The sequence below is a fragment of the Strongylocentrotus purpuratus genome, unplaced genomic scaffold (assembly GCF_000002235.5).
Source record: "Strongylocentrotus purpuratus isolate Spur 01 unplaced genomic scaffold, Spur_5.0 spur5_scaffold_1, whole genome shotgun sequence".
In the NCBI taxonomy this organism is placed as follows: domain Eukaryota; kingdom Metazoa; phylum Echinodermata; class Echinoidea; order Camarodonta; family Strongylocentrotidae; genus Strongylocentrotus; species Strongylocentrotus purpuratus.
This window is the reverse complement of record NW_022145594.1, coordinates 51,427,968-51,438,363: the sequence shown is the minus strand read 5'-3', so window position 1 is coordinate 51,438,363 and position 10,396 is coordinate 51,427,968. Positions and strand designations below refer to the sequence as shown.

The 10,396-nt window shown below is 39.6% G+C and overlaps 1 long non-coding RNA gene across 1 annotated transcript; it reads left to right on the top strand.

Moving 5' to 3' along the window:
- The first annotated feature begins 219 nt into the window (after positions 1-219).
- Positions 220-9,732, top strand: LOC115921519. The gene is made up of 4 exons (XR_004062926.1): positions 220-340; positions 8,479-8,609; positions 8,766-9,029; positions 9,613-9,732. It is a non-coding gene; the product is annotated as an uncharacterized LOC115921519 (long non-coding RNA).
- The last annotated feature ends 664 nt before the right edge of the window (positions 9,733-10,396 follow it).

The window sequence follows — 10,396 nt, the reverse complement described above, 5'->3', positions numbered from 1 at the left end:
AATATTGAATGAATAAAGAATGTAACGAACAAAATACATGAGCGGCTATATACAGTATTCACTCGTTGTCCAGACTATTGGTTCTAAACAACACAGCCTGCGCATGAGATTCATCCCTACGTTCGAGATGATTGGTCGGTAGCTTATGTTGTGGGTGCTGTTGCAGCCCCGCCCAACATTGAGTCTGAGACGCCAGCCAACATGCGCACGGTGAGTGGTGGAAGACTGGTTTGCTGATCAGTATCAGTTTGCATTCCTCGGGCTTGGACTTGTGTTCTTTGCATACTTTAGTGATCCTCAAATTTTAGACGAACTGGTTGTTATCAAACACCTCTAGAAGGTAAGACACCTAACCTTCTTAATATTATAATGCTATTCGGAAGAATTTCTTTCATGAAATCCTATATATAATATTATTTGTGCAAAGATTTTAAGCGGTATTGGTGTCATAACATGATTAACATATATTCGACCTCAAACTATACTCATCACTATCTATAATAATATTACCTTGCCTCATTTATTGTATTGTATAGGATTTCCCGGTCAAATTTGCGCGTTTGTCATTCGAATTCATTTACTTTGCATTAAAGTTAGCACAGATCAGCTTTGCCATGCCAATTATCATTCCATTTTCCAGTGTTTGTATTTAATTTAGGATTTGGGTCGAAGGATTTCATAGATCTGTCATTAAATTTAGAAACTGCTCAACAAGCATTCAAATTAATCGTCACTTGTCGAGGCGTCATTTTTATCATTCAAATTGACACCTGTCATTCGTATTCGAATTATGTTTATTCAAGTTAGAAATGTTAGGGAGAAGAAATGCAACACACGTTTACATTTTTTAAAAATGCAATGAAATGCATGATTTGCCATTAGGGTCTTTTCTGTTATTCCATTTATTAATTTTGAGGACAAAGCATATGTGTGTAGTCAGACATTAGGTAAAGAAGGGTGAAATCAAGGGATATGGCATCTCTGAACGGACATGTTCATATACCCCAGTCACAATATTGTACCCTTCCTCCATGATGAAATTGTGATAAATTTATGATGAAACACAAGACAAACAACTTCCTTACATGAAAATTTACAATTAATATTGAGACCATCAAGTCCGTAGATGTAAGTCTTTTTTTTTTAACAATCAAACTTAAATGCTGATGAATATCAGATAAATCTAAAAGGTATAAGTGTATAAATGCAAGAAAATGAAATATGATGAAATACACATGTAAAAACAATCTTGAAAGAAAAAGAATGAGCTATAAAAAGTGTGTAATAAACGAGAAATGTATATTGACCATCAATTTAAGTGCACAAAGTGCTAATTTGAATGCTACAAATGAATTAGAATGCTAGAAGTACACCGTCGCGTTGTCAGAAAATCGTGTTGCGCCAAATCGAATGACCAAATAGCGAAAGAAGCACATTGTTCATTAATTTGAATGAAACATACGTAGATTCTAACGAAAATTACATAGATTAGAAAACTAGAAAAAGGAATATATACCCGAGATATACCTGAATGCACTAAAACCGTCGAATTTGAACGCAAGACAAATTAATTTGAATGACAAACTCGCGAATTTGGCCGGGAAATCCTATATTATTTTCTGGGGCTATTCATATAAAACCAACCTCCTCAGGTTGAAATTACTACAAAGAAAGTACTTAGACATATATCAAACTCTCACTTTCGAAGTCCAAATGGACCTTTATTTCGTCATCTGCATATTTTGCCTGCTACTGACAGTTTGGGTTACATTTGTGTATAGATATAATCTTGGTCTACTGCCATTTTTTTCAAACTACATGCTTACTTTAAATTTCTCTTTTCATTTATGACACACGACAAAGTCATCCGTTTCATCAAACACTATGGGCTTAAATTCTTTTCGTGTCAATACATTAAAGTGACTCGGTAATATTGTCTCAGATTCTGAAACAAACCCTGGGTTTAGCTCATGCTGCAATGATAATTATAAACCTTTAGACCAGTCAGGAATCCCACGACTTGTACAAGCCGATCGCCTGTCTGATTATCAAGAAAAATATAATTGGAAATCGAAATCAAATTTAGTTTCCCGAACGGTTTGTATATTAAACACTACAGTCTATCGGGGGAAATAAGTATGTTAAAAACTGGTAATTCAAACAAAATTGTTTAAAGCACTTCATGATCATTTTGAAACGCAACCTTTGTAGGGCTTTAACATATTACAGACACTGATAACACGTGTCTTTAAATCATGAGATGAACCGGTACTGAATATTCGGGGTAGTACTACGTTTTCTCTGCTGTAAATCTCTTTCGACAAGATTGTAGTACATACTGGCGGAGTTACCTTTGTTTAATTTTGTTGACGTGGCTGATAGATTCTTACCTTCAACACTCCGTGGTCATGATTAGCATTTATATTTAAGTCTCTTTCTGTTTTAATTCTTCTTTGTTTTCTACTACTTACTCTTTTTCATCTTCTTTTTTCCTTTTAGCTGAATGTGTGAAAATGTATTTATGTGTTTGTATGTTGATGATTAAATATTCGTATTATTAAATATGTATTTTATGCATGTATAATTTGCTCAAGGGGCCCTGTTTACAAGCTCTTGCTTTTTTAGGGCTCCTAACCTTTATTACTTTGTATAAGATCACGTTTTATAGTTGAATAAATTAAATGGTTGAATAAATGAAATGAAATGAAATGGAAAATGAATGTATCATTGTCTTACGGTGAGTTTCTTTTGGCACTAAGATCTTCTGTCATTACTCCGTTATTGAATACATTTTAATCATTGACCGATTTCTAATACACAAATTTCTGGAACAATTTATGGAAAAAGCTTGTTCTAATCAGGTTTCCAAATCTGTCAATCACATTTATTTTCTTGATCCAATGCACTCCTTTCACTGAGTCGCACATAAGTATTGACTAGGATGCACTTATTCGTCTGCAGAATGACAGATTTTGTGACACTAATAACAGTCAATTTGTCTTCCCATGAATGCTTGACCTTTTTTTTTGCATTCGACCTGGTGGACCATACAACTCTCTCACAAGGGCAGGTCAATCGCTTTTTTTTTGATAATTTCCTTTTTTGGTTGCAGTGAGACCTTAGCAACAGGTCGTCGAGTAAGGTCCATTTTAAATTAATACAGGATTTTTTAACCAGCAGTACCGTATTTTATGGGATTGTCCCGTATGTCGACCAATTGTCAGCATCCCGTATCGAACCTCCGCGAGGTGTAGTTCGTCCCGTGTTAGCCTAATGCTGATTGGAAATGGATAATAGTTATATGCCAAACTGTAGACCTACAACACTGCACGAACAAGCGGAACAGATTCTTAATTTGTGTTCGCTTGCTTCCCTCACTCGCTATTAATATTTTAGAAAATGGAAACGAATAGGGTATCATTACATAAAGACCAATTTTTCTTTATCATGAAATGGTTTCAACCTCAGACTGATCATGATATTTGAAACATAAGCTACCAAAGTTTAGTACGTTGCTTTTGTTAACCAATGACTGCTTCCTGAAACGCTTTATAACTTTTAAGCCAGTGTCACCTTTAATGCTGATATCTACTATTAAGTTTGAAACGAAATTAGTGCAGTGCCTCAAATCTGTTAATAAATAAAAAGGTGGCGACTTTCGAAAATCAGTTCATTTTAAATATTGTGATCATATTTTCCAGTCTCACCTCACCCCATAAAACTATGACACCTTGCAGTGGCGGATCCAGGGGGGGCCGAAACGGCCGCGGCCCCCCCTATTGGCGGCGCAAAAAAAAGGAAAAAAGAGGAAGAAAAGAAGAGAAAACAGAAAGGAGAAGAGAAGAAAAAAAGGAGAAGAGAAAAGAAAGGAGAAGAGAAAAGAGAAGAGAAAAGAAAGAAGAGAAAAGAAAAAGAGAGAGAGAGAGAGAGAGAGAAAAGGAGAAAAGAAAACGAAAAAAAGCCCCCCCCCCCCCCAATTTGTGTTCCAAAATCTCCGAAAAAGGGTTACTTTTTCACGCAACAAAGTCCGGCCCGTAATACAAAAAAACCGGCCCTTACTGACGTTACACACCGGAGAAAGATGGGTGCTTTCAAAGAGAGGGAACATAAATGCTCGTACCCTAGATAACACTGAGTGGGTGGGGGGGGGGGGGGGGGTGGGAGAGAAAAGTCGGTTGAGAAAGGGGGAAGACAAAGAAATGGCGCCAAGTGACAGTAACGACGAATAAGGGAAAAACTGTAATCGGGAAATTTGGGGTCATTTCAGTAGGCTTGGCAAACGTCATAGAATAGAGGGGGCCGGGCCGGGCCGGCCGCATAAAATCTCGAGCAGCAGATTCAAAGTTAAACGTTAAAAACAGCCCATGCGCTACAAAGGTCACCACTCTTTAGTGAGAAATTTGAAAAGGGCATAATATTTTGGATGTCTTTTAAATAGAAGCTATATACTCAACAGTCAAATTTTAAATTAACGGTAGGGCCGCTTCACAACTCTTATTTTGCCCTTCATTTGGATTCAGCTCATACCAACTCGCTTGTGCTTGTATTTGAACTCATGTTGGTAAAACTTGAAGTAGATTTATCCATGGTTGGTGTAATAGATCTTTCATTTCTACTAACCTAATTGTATGCTATCACAATCATGATTGTTTCATTTTCTCTTTAAAGCAGGCGCGTAGCCAGGGGCGGTAGGGGCAGTAAAAGGACGTAGGACGAAAAAGGAGCAGACAAGGAAATATTTTTGAAATTCTGACAAGTCGAGAACGGTACAACGAATCGTCTTCTTTCTCTAATAATTTAATAAAATGTCAAAGCTTCCGCGCTTCGCTTTGGAGGGGGGAACTGAATTCAGACAAGGATTAAGAGTCCAGAATGGTACAACGAATCATCATCTTTCTCTAATACTTTAATTGAACGTCAAAGCTTCCGCACTCCGCGCGAGCGGGAAAAAACTAAATTCAGACAAGGATTTAGAGTCGAGGATGGAACAACGAATCATCTTCTTTCTCTAATATTGTAATGAAAGGTCAAAGCTTCCGCGCCTCGCGCGGGAGGGTGAAAACTGAATTCAAACAAGGATTTAGAGTCGAGAATGGAACAAGGAATTATCTTCTTTCTCTAATAACTTTATGAAACCTCATAGCTTTCGCGCTACGCGCGGGAGGGGGGGGGGAACTGAATTCAAACAAGGATTAGAAGACGAGAATGGTACAACGAATCGTCTTCTTTCTCTAATAATTGAATGAGGCGTCAAAGCTTACGCGCTTTGCGCGGGAGGGGGGGGGAACTGAATTCAGGGAAGGATTAAGAGTCGAGAATGGAACAACGAATCTTTAAATTCTTTCTCTAATATTGGAATGAAAGGTCAAAGTTTCCGCGCTTCGCGCGGAGGGGGAGGGAAACTAAATTCAGACAAGGAATAAGAGTCGAGAATGATACAACTAATCTTCTTCTTTCTCTAATAATTAATGAAAGGTCAAAGCTTCCGCGCTTCGCGCGAGAGGGGGGGGGGAACTAAATTCAAACAAGGATTAAGAGTCGAGAATGGAACAAGGAATTATCTTCTTTCTCTAATAATTTAATGAAACGTCAAAGCTTCCGCGCTTCGCGCGGGATGGGGGGAAACTGAATTCAAACAAGGATTAGAAAACGAGAATGGTACAACAAATCGTCTTCTGTCTCTAATAATTTAATGAAACGTCAAAGCTTCCGCGCTTCGCGCGAGGGGTGGGGGGGAACTAAATTCAAACAAGGATTTAGAGTCGAGAATGGAACAAGGAATTATCTTCTTTCTCTAATATTGTAATGAAAGGTCAAAGCTTCCGCGCTTCGCGCGGGAGGGTGGCGGGGGGAACTGAATTCAAACAAGGATTAGAAGACGAGAATGGTACAACAAATCGTCTTCTTTCTCTAATAATTTAATGAAACGTCAAAGCTTCCGCGCTTCGCGCTAGAGGGGGGGGGGGAACTAAATTCAAACAAGGATTTAGAGTCGAGAATGGAACAAGGAATTATCTTCTTTCTCTAATAATTTAATGAAACGTCAAAGCTTCCGCGCTTCGCGCGGGATGGGGGGGGGGGGGGGGACGGGAACTGAATTCAAACAAGGATTAGAAGACGAGAATGGTACAACAAATCGTCTTCTTTCTGTAATAATTTAATGAAACGTCAAAGCTTCCGCGCTTCACGTGGAAGGGGGAGGAAACTGAATTCAGACAAGGATTGAGAGTCGAGAACGGTACAACGAATTGTCTTCTTTCTCTAATATTTTAATAAAACGTTAAGCTTCCGCGCTTCGCGCGGAAGGGGGGGGGGAGAAAACTGAATTCAGACAAGGATTGAGAGCCGAGAACGGTACAACGAATTGTCTTCTTTCTCTAATACTTTAATTGAACGTCAAAGCTTCCGCGCTTCGCGCGAGAGGGGGGGGGGGGGAAACTAAATTCAAACAAGGATTTAGAGTCGAGAATGGAACAAGGAATTATCTTCTTTCTCTAATACTGTAATGAAAGGTCAAAGCTTCCGCGCTTCGCGTGGGAGGGTGGCGGGGGGAACTGAATTCAAACAAGGATTAGAAGACGAGAATGGTACAACAAATCGTCTTCTTTCTCTAATAATTTAATGAAACGTCAAAGCTTCCGCGCTTCGCGCGATGGGTGGGGGGGGGGGGAACTAAATTCAAACAAGGATTTAGAGTCGAGAATGGAACAAGGAATTATCTTCTTTCTCTAATAATTTAATGAAACGTCAAAGCTTCCGCGCTTCGCGCGGGATGGGGGGGGGGGGGGGCGGGAACTGAATTCAAACAAGGATTAGAAGACGAGAATGGTACAACAAATCGTCTTCTTTCTGTAATAATTTAATGAAACGTCAAAGCTTCCGCGCTTCACGTGGAAGGGGGGGAGGAAACTGAATTCAGACAAGGATTGAGAGTCGAGAACGGTACAACGAATCTTCTTCTTTCTCTAATAATTTAATGAAACGTCAAAGCTTCCGCGCTTCGCGCGGAAGGGGGGGGGGGGAGAAAAAACTGAATTCAGACAAGGATTGAGAGCCGAGAACGGTACAACGAATTGTCTTCTTTCTCTAATACTTTAATTGAACGTCAAAGCTTCCGCGCTTCGCGCGAGAGGGGGGGGGGGGAAACTAAATTCAAACAAGGATTTAGAGTCGAGAATGGAACAAGGAATTATCTTCTTTCTCTAATACTGTAATGAAAGGTCAAAGCTTCCGCGCTTCGCGCGGGAGGGTGGCGGGGGGAACTGAATTCAAACAAGGATTAGAAGACGAGAATGGTACAACAAATCGTCTTCTTTCTCTAATAATTTAATGAAACGTCAAAGCTTCCGCGCTTCGCGCGAGGGGTGGGGGGGAACTAAATTCAAACAAGGATTTAGAGTCGAGAATGGAACAAGGAATTATCTTCTTTCTCTAATAATTTAATGAAACGTCAAAGCTTCCGCGCTTCGCGCGGGATGGGGGGGGGGGCGGGAACTGAATTCAAACAAGGATTAGAAGACGAGAATGGTACAACAAATCGTCTTCTTTCTGTAATAATTTAATGAAACGTCAAAGCTTCCGCGCTTCACGTGGAAGGGGGGGAGGAAACTGAATTCAGACAAGGATTGAGAGTCGAGAACGGTACAACGAATTGTCTTCTTTCTCTAATATTTTAATAAAACGTTAAGCTTCGGCGTTTTGCGCGGGAGGGGGGGGGGACTGAATTCAGAGAAGGATTAAGAGTCGAGAATGGATCAACGAACCTTCTAATTCTTTCTCTAATAATTTCATTAAACTATGAAAGGTCAAAGTTTCCGTGCTTCGCGCGGGAGGGGGAGGGGAACTGAATTCGGACAAGAAATAAGAGTCGTGAATGGTACAACTAATCTTCTTCTTTCTCTAATAATTAATGAAAGGTCAAAGCTTCCGCGCTTCGTGCGAGAGGGGGGAACTTAATTTAAACAAGAATTTAGAGTCGAGAATAGTTCAACGAATCCTCTCCTCTAATAATTTCATGAAACATCGGAGCTTCTGCGCTTCGCGCGTAATTGGGGGGGGGGGGGACAGCGAGCTGCCCGAATATGAATTTTGATATCTTTTCTCGTTTATTTTCGTGATAAATAACACTTTCACAATATACATATTATGCTCAAATTTTTGCTCGATCGTTTCGCTCACTAGCCGAATTGTGAAACCAGAAAATTACTTTTTTCGGGCAAAGAGGCTATAGCCCTCCCCCCCCCCCCCCCCCCCCCCCCCCCCCCCCCCCCCCCCCCCCCCCCCCCCCCCCCCCCCCCCCCCCCCCCCCCTGATGGGAATGTCAAAGTTGTACCGGTATGGTGCTTCTAATATGACCCTGTTGATATGTTGAGTTAAAAAAAAAAGTTCTGCGCAATTTCGAAATTTCCGGCCCCCCCTATTGGAAAATCCTGGATCCGCGCCTGACCTTGTAAATTACATCGATTACACCATTTTCAGTTCATGTAGGATCTTTGGGATTGCCTCTGGTGGAGGAAGGACGCCCTCAAGCATGGGGTATATACTAAAGCTACATGTAATTGCAGCCATCGTTGTAATAGTGAATGGAGTTCAGACAGTCAGTGTATCAGGTAAGACCACCAACCCTATCTCCCCCTACTTACTGCCAGTTGTAATCTTTGGGCCTGTTTTCGCTTACGTATCATCTTGCTACGTATTCATTTCAAGAGCGGCAATCCTAATGTTTTAATTATGTAACGTTTAGACCTTATCCTGTTTTTCTCGAGACACACCTGCATGTCAAGAAGATTCTACTGGAGTGAACTACAGGGGAAACCTATCTCAGACAATCAACGGTCATAATTGTCAAGCATGGACCTCTCAGGATCCCCACCAACACGTTTATACTCCAGCTGACTTTCCTAACGCGGGACTAGACGACAACTATTGCAGGAGCCCAGATAATGATGACACTGCTTGGTGTTACACCACCAATCATGGGATAATATGGGAGTATTGTGATGTAGGTTTCCTCGACCCAAGATGCAAAGGTAGCGTTGTAGTGTTAAAATGTGAGCAAAGCGCTGCTCAAAATCAATTAATTTTCAATTTAATTCAATTCAGTTCAATTATTCACTCAATATATAAAATACATATACATAAATTTGCGTATGAACGCATGTGATACATATTAAAAGATGGACATATTCAAATCAGGAGTTGGAACCACAAGTAACATAAATTGAGTGGGGATCAGATTAAAGATCTATTTAAAGATTTTATGTGCTCGACCCCATTGTGATGTATAAATTGCATTAAATATTTGTGCATGTACAACTCATTATTATATTAGACCATTTTGTTCGGTAACCAATATCCTACGTGAAATGAGCTTTCGAGAACAATGCTGGCACCCAATGGCCAGTGTTGCTCCTTCTCTCTATTGGAATGTATTGGGTTTTTTTCATGAGGATTTCATTTAAACGTTCATTTTTCTATCTATTTGTTCATTCATTAATTCCTACCGTTTATTCTTTAACATCTATTCTATGTACTTATAAATTCGTTTAAATATGTGTTTATCTATCAATGTATTTATGAATTTATTCATTCTTTAACTCAATTCCATTATAGCATTACATGACGTAAATGACGTCTGTCTTCATATAACCACGATGTCATGTCCTTTGATCACCTTGGAGAGCGGTGAGACTGTACAATTGATCCCAAAACCCATGCAATCCGATCTAGACTGGTTAATATCCGACCTCTCAGCAGACCTCCAGATTCCTGATGATGTCCAGCGTTACTATTGCACCGAACCAGGTAGTATTTGCATGCAAAATCCCGAAATGTGTGTAATTCTGAAAATGAAAAAGTCTCGTTAATATATGAAGGTCCATAATTCCGATAATCAATATATTGTTCTACGTCATTTTCGGAATTAAGAATCCAATTTAATTTTCGGAAATATGAGCCTTGGGAATTATAAGCCTTTGGAATTACAAACCTTCGGAAAATGACATGAAGCCGAAAAATTACGCTACAGCCAAAAAAAATGCATTTGTTTCAATTCATATTTATATGGCACTGAAAAAGAACCATGTTATTATGACATTGATCACAACTTGTTGATTACACTATTACCGTGACCAGGCATTATATAATTATACAAATGTCATTCATTCAATATAATTACAATTTTATGTTCAATAATAGGCGGTGTCGTGATAATTATAGTGGTTAATTCAATTAACTCTCAAACCAACCGTAGAGGGTTCGAGACCCAGCCTGGCACTCAATTTTCCTTTGGCAAAGCGTACTTCCCTCTCCATCCAGATGTAACATTTTGGGTAGTCTTTTGCAACGAAGAATAGTATTATTGCTAAAGAGGCTCCTGGATTAACAATAAATAGTT